Source organism: Narcine bancroftii, chromosome 6, assembly GCF_036971445.1.
Source record: "Narcine bancroftii isolate sNarBan1 chromosome 6, sNarBan1.hap1, whole genome shotgun sequence".
In the NCBI taxonomy this organism is placed as follows: domain Eukaryota; kingdom Metazoa; phylum Chordata; class Chondrichthyes; order Torpediniformes; family Narcinidae; genus Narcine; species Narcine bancroftii.
The window spans coordinates 30,343,173-30,356,881 of record NC_091474.1 but is presented as its reverse complement, the minus strand read 5'-3'; the positions used below and the strand labels follow the sequence as shown (position 1 = coordinate 30,356,881).

General features: G+C 46.7%; 1 long non-coding RNA gene across 2 annotated transcripts in view; it reads left to right on the top strand.

Moving 5' to 3' along the window:
* The window catches only part of LOC138735918 (uncharacterized), a 53,527-nt gene extending 48,603 nt beyond the window's left edge, over window positions 1-4,924 (top strand). Inside the window, exons 5-6 of one of the 2 annotated variants that reach the window (XR_011339995.1) lie at window positions 1,536-1,670; window positions 4,363-4,924. This is a non-coding gene — a long non-coding RNA (uncharacterized lncRNA). Of the gene's footprint in view, window positions 1-1,535; window positions 1,687-4,362 lie in introns of both variants that reach the window. The other variant, XR_011339994.1, reaches the window with a different exon arrangement.
* Window positions 4,925-13,709: the final 8,785 nt, after the last annotated feature.

The window sequence follows — 13,709 nt, the reverse complement described above, 5'->3', positions numbered from 1 at the left end:
GTTATTGTCACCTTGGGGGAAAAAGGTGCTGGCCTCCCACCTTATCTCAACCTCTCATAATCTTGTATAACTCTATTAAGTCACCTCTCATCCTTCACCACTCCGAGGAGAAAATTCCTAGCTCTGTCAACCTTGCTTCATAAGACATGTTCTCCAAACCAGAGAACATCCTGGTCAATCTCTGCACACTCACTGAAGCATCCACATTCTTCTTGTAAGGAGGCAGCCCATGAGGCTGAGCCACCCAACTACACCCAATTGACTCACAACGCAGGTAAGGTTTGGAGGGTGTGAGGAAACCCAACCACCTGGAGAAAATTCATGCAGACAAGGAGAGAATGTACAGACTCCTTACAGACAGCATGGAATTTGAGTCTCAGTCGCTGGAACTCTAACAGCATTGAGCTAACCGCTATGCTAATCATGCCACCCAATCCCTAGCTAATGAAGCTCAGCACTCCATATCAACTTGCATGATAACCTTAAGGGATCCCGAGATCCCTCTGTTCCTGCTATTAATGCTTCCATTTGCATACCCCACATTTGGGTCAGTCAGGAATAAGATGGGATTTAAGTTCTCAGACTTGTGAAGCATATGAATGGGTCCTGGTTACATTTATTGCGCAGTATGGTAGAAATCTTGATCTCCATGGTGAGCATTACATTGTGCAGGAGGGAGACTTGTTCCCATATTTCCTGACAGTGGTAAGTAATCTGACAGTTTCTGTGTTTCTGTAAATGATGGGGGTGGTGCTTAATTGTTACAGTTTTGTGTAAACCATAGAGCTGATTGTTGACTTCAGGAAGGGAAAGCCAGAGGTGTACAATCCAGTGATCATTGGAGATCAGAGGTGGATAGGGTGAGCAAATTTAAGTTCTTGGGAGTCACTATCTCAGAGGATCTTTCCTAGACCCACTAATGGCATCAGGAAGAAAGCACATCAATAACCCTACTTCCTAAGGAGTTTGCGCCAGTTTGGTTTGACACCAGAAACCCTGGAAAATTTTTACATATGTGTGGTGGAAAGTGTGCTAACTATATCACGGTCTGGTATGGAGGACACCAAAACCCCTGAGTATAAAGCCCTCCAAAAGATAGTGAACACAGCCCAGGACATCACAGGCAAAACCCTCCCAACCATCAAGAACATCTTTGGGGAACGCTGCCATGGTAGAGGAGCAGCAATTGTCAAGGATCCGCATCACCCAGCACATGCTCTGTTCTCACTGCTACTATCAGGAAAGAGGTATAGATGCCACTATACTCGTACCACCCTAACCCTCCACCATCAAACTCAATCAGGGACTCATTTAAGGACTCTTACTTTTGCACTTTTTTTTAATTCTCTCTGTATTGCACACAGTTTGTTTACATTTCTTTATTTGTTTACATGTGTAATTTGTGTAGCTTTTTTTACACTACCAATAAGCGGTAATTCTGCCTTGCCCACACGAAAAATAATCTCAGGGTTGTATTTGATGTCATGTATGTTCATGTATGTACACTGACAATAAATCTGAAATCTTTCTATCAGACCAAAAACAGTTCAACTTGAAAGGAGATACTCTGAATACAAAGATTCGTTCAGTCGTAGAAGCCACAGAGAACTCTTAGCCAATCTATAAGAATAACATTGTCTGGAAAGAAATAAGTCACCACTGTTTGCAAGGTCAGACACATGAGAGGTAAAAAATCTGAAGCTTGTAATTCCATGTGCGGTATTTTATCGGATCAGATAAATGTGCTTTGTCCTGTTCTATGCTATTGGGTGTTTAAGTAATGGCATTTCTTTACTGAGTAAAAGCAATAAAGTGCTTTGTTGTGTCTATTGATCACAGTCTCAGTGAGCATTCCATGGTGTGTCTGTAGATGCCTGCACAATGCACTCAGACAGCCTGGATTGTTTTATTCTAAGCCCTTGTCCTGTTTGACAGCTCCAGCTGTTTCACTATCTTTAGACCCATTATTATTAGGTTGCCCCTGTATTTGTAGGAATTTAAAACTGCCCCATGACTTTCACTCCTCTCAGGGTTAGTTACATATCTGGTCTGCCCAGCATTTGTAATTTCACAGGATTTTACATGTTTTTTGAAGACAATAAACTCTTTCATCTTTACCCAGTTGAACTGAAGAATTGAAGAATTTAGGATGATAAACCATGTGTCTGACATAGGATTCCCACCATTTTTAACCTTTGAATCTCAATTTTGAGAACATATTTTGTATAAAAAGATCAATATCAATAATCTTCACTACCAGAAATGAATCCCCAAATCACAGACCTAAAATTTCAATTCTGAACCTGGAATTACCAAAATGCTGAGCCCCAAATCACAATTTGAGGAACGCAAATTTGGGATCACAACCATAAAATCCAGAATCCCAAAACTAGAATTCCAGTCTCTGAACACTGAATCATGAATCCTGATCTCAACCTGTATGTAAAGTAATGTGAATGGTCAGTCTTTTTCCCCCAAGGTCAGGGAGTTTAAAGCTAGAGGAGACAGGTTAAAGTGAGAGGGGAAAGATTTAAAAGGACTTGAAGGGCAACTTTTTTACAAAGGCATGGAATGAGCTGCCATTGGAAGAGGTAGGGACAGGAACAATTACTACTCTGGATAAGGTGAGCCAAAGGGCCTGTTCTGTGCAGTATCTCCCATGACAATGTATGTGTGAGAGAGAGAAAAAGAGGGTGCATTAGCAATCATGTGCAGAAAATTAAATGTATGTGTGTGAAAGTATACATGTTGAGGCTGGGTAAAGGTGATTGTAATGCCCATTGCTGCTGATGTGGGTAGGTTGCTTTGGGCTTCCTATACAGTGATTCTTCCTGGACTCCTGGCTTTGATCACTGCAGTAAACCGATAGTAGAGAGTTGCTCTCACTTTCTAATATGCTGCTTCATTATTAATGCATTTCATAAAGCTTTATTCTTCTTGTGAACCTCATATTTAATGCTAGACTTGACGTTAATACAGTTTATCTCATTTCGATAAATTGACCACACTCTTGGTTTCATCTTGTGACTAGCATGGAACCCTACATGGTTTCTCATTGCCTGCTAACAGTTGTGATGTGGTTGGCCCCTGCAATACACTTTTACCAAGGTTCAGTTACATCTTACTTCTACCATTTCTAAGCAAGAGGATGGGACAGAGACGGGTGAGGAGTGGTGCCTAAGTCTTTTCCAGCTTCAATCGACAGTTAGTCTTGGTTCACAGTAGTTGTAGTCTGAGCCTTGTAATTCCGCAGAAGATGTCTTGGCCATTGTGGTATGGAGCAGATGATGGGCCTGGAACTGCTGCTGGTCTTGCAGTTTGAGGTGTGAGAGTCTCCCTGTTTTAAGCTCATCCAGCAGTTGCTATCATCAAAATGTGAACACTTTGCTGTCCCAGGTGTCAGCTGTGACTTGTACCGTTTACAGCTCAAATGCTGACATGTACCCTGCAAAAAAAAGCAAAGTCCTAATGATGGCTGTGTGCACTTTCCCGACAATGTGAGATCATAAACCATTGAATGACACCATTGGACAAAGTGGTGATCGTGGAGGGAAGCCCACAGAGCACCGTGCCCATTCTCGGCTCCATCAGACATCAGGCAACATTTAGAAGTTCGAGGTATTCTGTTAAGTATTCTATTCAATGTTGACAAAAAGGGACCGGAATCTCTATTTTCTGTTTATTGTGTAGTTCAAATGTTACTGGGCACTTATAGCCCAAGTGTGAACATCTCCCAGGTCTTATTACATGCAGACATGGCCAAATTATGATCTGAAGAGTTGTGAATGGAATTGAACATTGTACATTTGGCAGGGAATTTCCTCACATCTGCCCTTATGGTCAAAGTATATTAATGTGACTAATTTGCATGAATGAGTTGATTCTACACATACTCTATTTGACTTTATCTTGCCCCTCTTTTTAACATTCCTGTGATTGTCTGCATCTCATGCTCCAGTCTGCCTACATCTCCTGACAGTCTCATTGTGGGGGAAAAAGGTGTCTCCACCCTTTGTGCATCTCTTGCCCTCTTTATGAGACTATCAATCCCCCCCTGTGTGTGTGTGTGTGTGTTTGTGTGTGAGAGAGAGAGAGAGAGAGAGAGAGAGAGAAGGTGCCTCTATCTCCCTCTCTCAGTCTCTGTGTCAAACTACAAGTATCTCTCTCAATCACAGGCTTCCACTCACAAAACACAACCTCCACCATAACCCTCTCCCTTTGTCACCCACAGACTCTAACTCCATATTACCATCAATCCTCCCCCCCACCTTCCCCCATGCCCCCACCCCCACACCATGTTCTACCATCACCCAACACTGGGGACAGTTTACAGTTGCCAGTTAACCTATCACTTTTTTCCAGTGTGGGCAGAAACTGGAAACCCTGGAGGAAGCCACACGGTCACAGAGAGAATATACAGACTCCTCAACGACCACACCAGATCCGGTCTGGATTGGACTTGGGTGCTCGATCGAGGATGCTTCAGCACTACCTGATGCATCATCTGACATTCAGGGTTTGATGTCAGATCCTGTCTGAAGCAATTGGCCTTTCCCCCCAGTCAGTCATCCCGCCCAGGAACAAGCCCTTTGGCCCACTACATCCATTTTATCTTCTAGCAATGTCAGGATCCTTGCTGGTTACATTAACAATTTGGATATGAATGAAGGAGACACGATCAGTAACTTTGCAGATGACATGAAAATGGGTGGGAATGTTGACCACAAGGAACGTCGTCTGCAGAAGCTGCTGGAACACTGGAGGTGAATCCACTCGGTCGGTGTTTCTGAAGGACTCTCTTTTGCTTCTCTTTCTCTCATACTCTAAGGGATGCTGGGCAACACTAATGGTGACACTGACTGCCCCATGGAAGGTAGAAGGCAATTTTGTGTAATATTATATGTTCTGTACTATTACCTGAAAATAAAGGAATCTTGAATCTTAGCCAAAGGATGACAATGGTACATGAATAGCATGGGCAAATCAATGGTAGATGCAAGTTAATGGTGACAAGTGTAAGGTGACGTACTGTCGCGGGTCTACCAGGGTTATACTGGGAAACAGGAAACCTTGGCTTTGAAGTCAGGGGATCATTCAATGGCACAGATAAATAGAATGGTTAAGAAGCCAATCTGGTTACTTGTTTTCATTGGTCAGAGTACTGGATCTGAGAGAGGTTTTGGTATAACTTTGTATAACAATAGGTAAGCCACTATTAAGGATATTTTGTGTAGTTCTGATCACCACACTGGAGGGAAGACATTATTGCGCTGGAGAGGGTGCAGGGGAGATAGAATGTGCAGGAATTGGAGCTTGAATGTTGCCTGATTGGAGCATTTCAGCAAAGAGGAGAGACTGGAGAGGCAGTTTCCCTTGGAATGGAGGAGACTGAGGGAGGACCACACAGAGGTATACAAAACCATGATAGTCATAGGAAGAATCATTTCCCACATTGTGGAAGCATCCAGAACCACAGGGTATGGCTGTAAGATGAGGGAAAGGGATTTAGAGGGAATCTGGGGAAGAACATTTTCACCCAGAGGGTGGTTTAGAATCTGGAAGACACAACCTGAGGAGGTGGTGGGAGCAGAGAATTGCACGACTTTCACGAAGTATTGAGATGACAAATGTAAGGACAGTACTTGATGGTTGCGATGAACATGGTGGGGAGACACAGCTGTCTCTGTGCTATGAGTCTCTATGGTAAAACTGGACTTGTAGCTCCAAATGAGGTCTTGAACAAACTCTACAAGATGTTATTACTCTGATTTTACTCTCTCTCTCTCCATGTGTGAGGCAGAGAAGGAGCAGGATTATCCATGTCTATAATTCACCATCCTGTCTCAGCTCACATCTGAGCATTTATAAAACATAGAACATTCCAGCACAATACAGGCCCTTTGGTCCATGATGTTGTGCCAACCCATATAAACCTTATCAACAATCTAAACCTTCCCTTCCTCATACCCATTTTTCTTACATACATCTGCCTGTCTAAGAGTCTTTTAAATGTTCCTATTGTGCCAGCCTCTGGCAATGCATTTCAGGCATCCACTATCTCTGTAAAAAAAAACACATCCCTAATGTCTCCCCTAAACTTGCTTCTTTTTATATTTTACTTCTGATTTTCACAGACACGTAAATTAAAACATACAATGAAATCTCTTCCAACACCAGTATAACATCCAGAGTCCATTTTTATCCACCCCACCCCTTTCCCACCCACCCACCCACCCACCCCCCTTGCCCCTTGCCCTGATACAACTAAGAATAAAGTCATAATTTCCACAGATACGAGAAAACCAAATACCAGTGGGGTCAACGATCTCTACAGAAACCTAGGAAAAGGTCTAGGAGAGAAAAAATCTCCAAGGTTACCAAATAATCCAAGATCATCAAAGGTAGGGAGTAAAATGAAAAATTGACTAACAGAGCATGTCATCCACACCATGTCACATATCATTGATCCCAATCATTTCTCTGTTGGGAAGGATTGTTTCAGTACCCTTATTCCGAAAGGGAATAATCCCGCAGATAAGGTTGACACACTCTAACAAATGTGTCATATTTCCTCCTTAAATTGTGCATGATTTTCTTCAGGGGAATGCAACTCTGCATTTCCATATTCCCTCGTGTAATGTTTAGTTGGGAGTCAGACTTCCATGTGACCGCTATACATTTCCTGGCTACTACCACGGCGACCTTCACAAACTGAATTTGGTGTTTGGACAGTTTAAAACACACGTCCATAAAGTTTCCCAGAAGGTACAATTCTGTATCCTGTGGAAAATCTATCTTTGTAATTTTTTTCAGTAGGTCCCCCAGGTCCTCTCGAAAGGATCTCACCTTTGCACACAGTCAGGTTGAATGGATAAAGGTTCCAATCCCCACACCACACCTAAAGCACATTTCTGAGATTTCTGGTTTAGATTTGTGTAGTTTTTGAGGTGTGAGGTACAGTTGATGCAGGAAATTGTATTCCACCAACCTGTACCTGGCATAAATAAATACTTTCATGCGTCCAGACACAAATCTGACCAGCACCACTCATGGATTGTTGTGCCCAAGTCTGTCTCCCACCTTGCCCTTAACCTATGTAAGCCTGGCTTTGGGCTCTCACTTTGAAATATAAAATACATCATGGAAATAAACTTATGCACTTTCCCCCTTTGAATTAGAATTTCCATGTCACTGCACATGAGCAGGGCCATAGATGGTCCCAATTTGTCCCTCAAAAAAGATCTTGGTTGCAGATAGCAAAAGAATGTTCTATTAGACAAATTGTATTCCTCAATTGCTCGAATGACATGAGCTGCCCTCGCTCATAACAACCCTTCTGGCACCAGGTGTCCAGGATCTTATTGTTCAGAGTCAGGGGTATTAATTTGTTCTGGGTCAAGGGCATTTTGGGAGATATCCCCACCTTCAATCCAATACATTGATTTATTCTTTGCCATGTCAGGAGTACCTTTAGTATGGGATTATTCATTTTCTTTTAAATTAATTTAGTGTCCCGTGTTTATATATATTGTTTCTTCTTCTTTGGCTTGGCTTCGCAGATGAAGATTTATGGAGGGGTAAATGTCCACGTCAGCTGCAGGCTCGTTTGTGGCTGACAAGTCCGATGCGGGACAGGCAGACACAGTTGCAGCGGATAATTGGTTGGTTGGGGTTGGGTGTTGGGTTTTTCCTCCTTTGTCTTTTGTCAGTGAGGTGGGCTCTGCACTCTTCTTCAAAGAAGGTTGCTGCCCGCCGAACTGTGAGGCGCCAAGATGCACGGTTTGAGGCGATATCAGCCCACTGGCGGTGGTCAATGTGGCAGGCACCAAGAGATTTCTTTAGCCAGTCCTTGTACCTCTTCTTTGGTGCACCTCTGTCACGGTGGCCAGTGGAGAGCTCGCCATATAACACGATCTTGGGAAGGCGATGGTCCTCCATTCTGGAGACGTGACCTACCCAGTGCAGTTGGATCTTCAGCAGCGTGGATTCGATGCTGTCAGCCTCTGCCATCTCGAGTACTTCGATGTTAGGGATGAAGTCACTCCAATGAATGTTGAGGATGGAGCAGACACAACGCTGGTGGAAGCATTCTAGGAGCCGTAGGTGATGCTGGTAGAGGACCCATGATTCGGAGCCGAACAGGAGTGTGGGTATGACAACGGCTCTGTATATGCTAATCTTTGTGAGGTTTGTCAGTTGGTTATTTTTCCAGACTCTTTTGTGTAGTCTTCCAAAGGCGCTATTTGCCTTGGCGAGTCTGTTGTCTATCTCGTTGTCGATCCTTGCATCCGATGAAATGGTGCAGCTGAGATAGGTAAACTGGTTGACCGTTTTGAGTTTTGTGTGCCCGATGGAGATGTGGGGGGGCTGGTAGTCATGGTGGGGAACTGGCTGATATATATATATAAACACCTATCTTTTTACCTACCACATGCAGTCCAATTTGTACCCAGGAAGGGTACAAAGAGCAAGAGAATAAATTTCACCTGGGCCACCCAGTAATATTTTTTGAAATCTGGCAATTTTAAACCCCCCAATTTGTAATCCCAAGTCAACTTTTCCATGGAGATTCTAGCCACTTTACCATTCCACGGGAACTTTCTGACATATCTGCTGAGCCTTGGCATCACCTTTATTTTGAACAGTTAATTCTGCCCTCCAAAATTATGGGCAGAGTTGTCCATCTACCAAAATCCTCCTCAATCTTCCGGAGCAAAGGGAGATAATTAAATTAATACAAGTGGCATAAATCCTTGTCTATTTTTATACCCAGATATTTAATACCTTCTTGTGGCCATTTGAATTTACTTCCCTGTTTGTATCGTCTATAATCCCCCTTTGTCAGAGACATGATCTCACTCTTGTCCAGATATACCCTGAGACCTCCCCATAATCCTCCTGTATGGTCCTCAACCTAGCCAACGACACCACCCACCACCAAACACCCCCCCCCCACCCCCGGGGTCCATCAAATACACTAACACATCATAAGTGAATAGATTGATTGATTTTGTGTTCCACCTGGCCCACCTTAAACCCCCTTATGCCTGGATCTCACTGAACAGCCTCCACCAGTAGCTCAATGGCCAATATGAACAGCACTAGGGATAATGGACAGCCCTGTCTACTGGACCTACTCAATGGAACCACTGGAGACATCTACACATTTGTAATAACTTTAGCTTGGGGTTTTTAATAGGGTGTCCTGACCCAATTAATAAATGTTTGTCCCAGTCCAAATTTCTCCAGCACCTTAAACAAAAAGTCCTACTCCACTCTGTTTAAGGCCTTCTGCGCATCCAGAGCGACGGCCATTCCTGGATCTACCCGACTGTGCCAGATGTACTATATTAAGCAATCTAGCTATGTTGTTTGCTTCCTAACTATTAATCCAGTTTGATCTGGATTTGTTAATTTCAGTAAATAAACCGCCAGCCTATTGGCCAATGTTTTTGCTACAATTTTATAGTCAGTATCAATAACGAGATGGGCCTATAAGTATAAGGACTCAATGGGTCCTGCCTTTTTTTGGGATCAGCATAATGATTGCCGTTGAGAAAGACTCTGCCGCCTGATGCACCACTTTTATAAGGAGGGGCATTAAGAGATCCTTGATCTCTATAAAATTCCACAGGGAAACCAGTGATTTGTTAGCCTGCAATAAGTCCAAGGTCTTTTCAATCTCCTCTCTTGAGAAAGGGGCATTCAGTCCTTCTCAATCCTCCTGATCTAAATTTGATAGTTCCAACATCAGTAAGAAATCATCTATTTTAGTGGGATTCCACCGACCCCCAACCCCCCCCCCCCCACTCCTACCCAACCCCACCCCAACCCCGAATCTGATTTATACAGCTCTTTATAGAACTTTCTAAATGTTTCATTTATTTTCTTTGGTTTATGTGAAATCTTACCTTCCCCTGTTTGAATCATATTGATTGTTCTTAAGACCTCTTCCACCCTCACCTGCTAGGACAAGACTTGAAGGGCCCTCTCCCCCAGATCATAATACCGCTGACTAGATCTTAATATCAACATTTCGGTATTATAGGTTTGCAATGTATTATTTTTGAGCTTTTTATTCATTCATTCATTCAATTTTTTCTTCTGAACCCGATCTCTTTTTTTTTAAATTCTCCCCTGACTGGGACGTTGGCTGGACTCTTGAAGTTCTTCTTGCTGAGAGATGTTGCCACCTCTCGGAGAGTCTCCAGTCTTTTTTCAAATGAGCTATTTCCTGTTCCAAATTGTTGATCTCCTTCATGTGCCTCTTTTTAATACCTTTGGTATATCCAATTATTTGGCCCCTTAAATAAACCTTCACTGTGTCCCACATTAGGAAATTATCATCAGTAGAGGGACAGTTCATCTCACAGAACAACTCCATATGAGCTCTAACAAAGCTACAAAATTCCGGTTTTCTCAAGAGCCATGGGTTCAAGCGCTATCTATACGCCGTGGCCCGCTTATCTGGCATTATGATGGATAGAGTCAAGGGTGAATTGTCCGACAGCAATTGGGCCATGTACTCGGTCCCAATTATCCTTCTGTCCAACTGGGCTAATGCCAAAAAGAAATCAATTCTGGTGTACAAATCATGTTGTCGTAAGTAAAAGGAATAATCCCTTTCTCTTGGATTCACCCTTCTCCCGACATCTATTAAATTCAGCTTTTTCATAAAGGCCAGGGTGGACTTCATCACCCTGGCTCCTGTAACTTTCTTTGCTGATTTGTCCATGCAAAAACTGAAGTCCCCTCCAATCAAGACATTCTCACCTCCCTCCATTACCTTCAAGAATATATCTTGAATAAATTGTTCGTAATCAAAATTCGGGTGTAAACGTTCATGAGTGTCCATGGTTCAAAGTATATTTGACAATGCATCATAACAAATCTCCCAGTCGGGTCACAACCACACCCTGGACCACCAATGAAACATTCTTCCCTATCAGGATAGCCACTCCCCTGGCCCTGGAACCAAAGGAGAAAGTCACCACCTGGCCCTCTTTAACGTATGCTCTTGCTTTGTAAGGTGGGTCTCCTGCAGAAATATTGTCCTTTTTAGGATGCCAAAATTCTTTTTCTTTTTAATCGTTCTGTTAATCCCATTCACATTAAAGCTTACAAACTTAACTGTGTTATCCATTACCCCAGAGCCCTTCCAATGTCTTCTCCCCGTCCTCCTATTCCTCTGGCTTTTCCCTCTTCCTTCCCATTTATCTTGTCCACAGTTATAAAGATGGTCTCACACTTAAGTCTTACAGCCCTACGGCCTAACTAGTCCATGCTGACCACGTAGAAAGAGAGGATATCAGGGTTTATCTGGAGTTGTAAATTCATGGTTACGTGAGCCTGACCTAAACTTCCCATCCACTTGCCGGATCTGGCACAAAATGGGGAGCGAGTTTGAGGCAGGAGAAGGTACTCTCCCATCCCATCCCAATACTCCCCCACCCCATTATACTCCCAAACCAATATCATCCATCCTCATATCTCCACTCTCCAGATGCCTTCCCCATTGTATTCCCTGAATACCCTCATTAACCCCTCTCCCCATTACCCCTCCCCTCCCTGATTCCCCAATACCCCACCTCAATACCCAGTCCCCGATGCCCCTCTCTCCAATATTCCATCCCCAATAACCCCTCCTCTCCCTGATTCTCCCTCCTCCATACCTTTCCTTTTTACCCCATTCCCTCCTTCTCTGATACCCCCCTTTCTCCAATACCACCAACCTGTATCTGCCACATTTTTGCAGCCACTCTACACATTTCTCCTACCTCACCGGGGAAGTGAGGTCTAATCTCTCTGTGAAACATCGTCAGGAAGGATGTCCCTCCCACACTGAGGTTCCAGGCGCCCACAGTTCCCATGAGCTGAATGGAGCCCCATCTGCCTCCCTCTAATAGAGTTGTACACAGCGGGGGGGGGGGGGGGTGAGGAGGATGAAGGGATATGGGGAAAAGGCAGGTTGGTGGCGATGAGCCTATCATCAGATCGGCCACGATCTCATTGAATGGCAGAGAAGACTCGACGGGCCGGATGGCCGACTCTTGCTCCTGAACCCCACTCCCGTCTGGGAGTTGCCTAAAGCCCCCTCCCAGCCTGGAAAAAGGAATCTCGGGGTTGTACGTGATGTCAGGTATGTACTCTGACAATAAATCGGACTCGTGCGACGCCGGCGCCCCTTCCCGTGCCCAGGAGCTCACACGGGCTTCGCGAACCTGAGCGTTCTCTATCTCCGGACGTTCTGGATGGAACCTGTGCAGAAAAGATTTGTTCCTCGGCTGCCGCTTCCCCGGGCAGGAGGGTGCGTTTGGCTTGGTTCAGCCAAGACGAGTAACCCTTGGGGCAGGGGCCGGAGTCAGAAATCCTTGTCCCACGAAGTCTGCTCGGGTCTAGACTCGCCGGCGGTGATCCTGGCCGTCCCCGAAGCGCCCCGGCCGCATCTGCAGACAGCACTTCCACGCACACAAGCCGAAAGCACCTTTGAAGGGCTGAACTTACCTGACCGCGAGGCTTTGGCCCTTTCCTGCTTAGACATCGTCTTCTCCCCAACCGAATGTCTCCGACGGTTTGTATGACAGACAAGTGATCCCCACCGCATCCTGTTCCCGGAGATACAGCTCATCTCCTGGACTGCCGCACTTGCTCTCACGCTCTCCCCTTCCCCCCCCTTCTCCCCTTCCCCCCCCTTCTCCCCTTCCCCCCCCCTTCTCCCCTTCCCCCCCCTTCTCCCCTTCCCCCCCCTTCTCCCCTTCCCCCCCCCTTCTCCCCTTCCCCCCCCCCTTCTCCCCTTCCCCCCCCCTTCTCCCCTTCCCCCCCCCTTCTCCCCTTCCCCCCCCCCTTCTCCCCTTCCCCCCCCCCTTCTCCCCTTCCCCCCCCCTTCTCCCCTTCCCCCCCCTTCTCCCCTTCCCCCCCCCTTCTCCCCTTCCCCCCCCCTTCTCCCCTTCCCCCCCCCCTTCTCCCCTTCCCCCCCCTTCTCCCCTTCCCCCCCCCTTCTCCCCTTCCCCCCCCCTTCTCCCCTTCCCCCCCTTCTCCCCTTCCCCCCCCCTTCTCCCCTTCCCCCCCCCTTCTCCCCTTCCCCCCCCCTTCTCCCCTTCCCCCCCCCCTTCTCCCCTTCCCCCCCCCTTCTCCCCTTCCCCCCCCTTCTCCCCTTCCCCCCCCCTTCTCCCCTTCCCCCCCCTTCTCCCCTTCCCCCCCCCCTTCTCCCCTTCCCCCCCCCCTTCTCCCCTTCCCCCCCCCTTCTCCCCTTCCCCCCCTTCTCCCCTTCCCCCCCCCTTCTCCCCTTCCCCCCCCTTCTCCCCTTCCCCCCCCTTCTCCCCTTCCCCCCCCCTTCTCCCCTTCCCCCCCCTTCTCCCCTTCCCCCCCCTTCTCCCCTTCCCCCCCCCTTCTCCCCTTCCCCCCCCCTTCTCCCCTTCCCCCCCCCTTCTCCCCTTCCCCCCCCCTTCTCCCCTTCCCCCCCCTTCTCCCCTTCCCCCCCCCCTTCTCCCCTTCCCCCCCCCCTTCTCCCCTCCCCCCCCCCTTCTCCCCTCCCCCCCCCTTCTCCCCTCCCCCCCCCCTTCTCCCCTCCCCCCCCTCTCCCCTCCCCCCCCCTCTCCCCTTCCCCCCCCTTCTCCCCCTTCTCCCCTTCCCCCCCCCTTCTCCCCTTCCCCCCCCCCTTCTCCCCTTCCCCCCCCCTTCTCCCCTTCCCCCCCCTTCTCCCCTTCCCC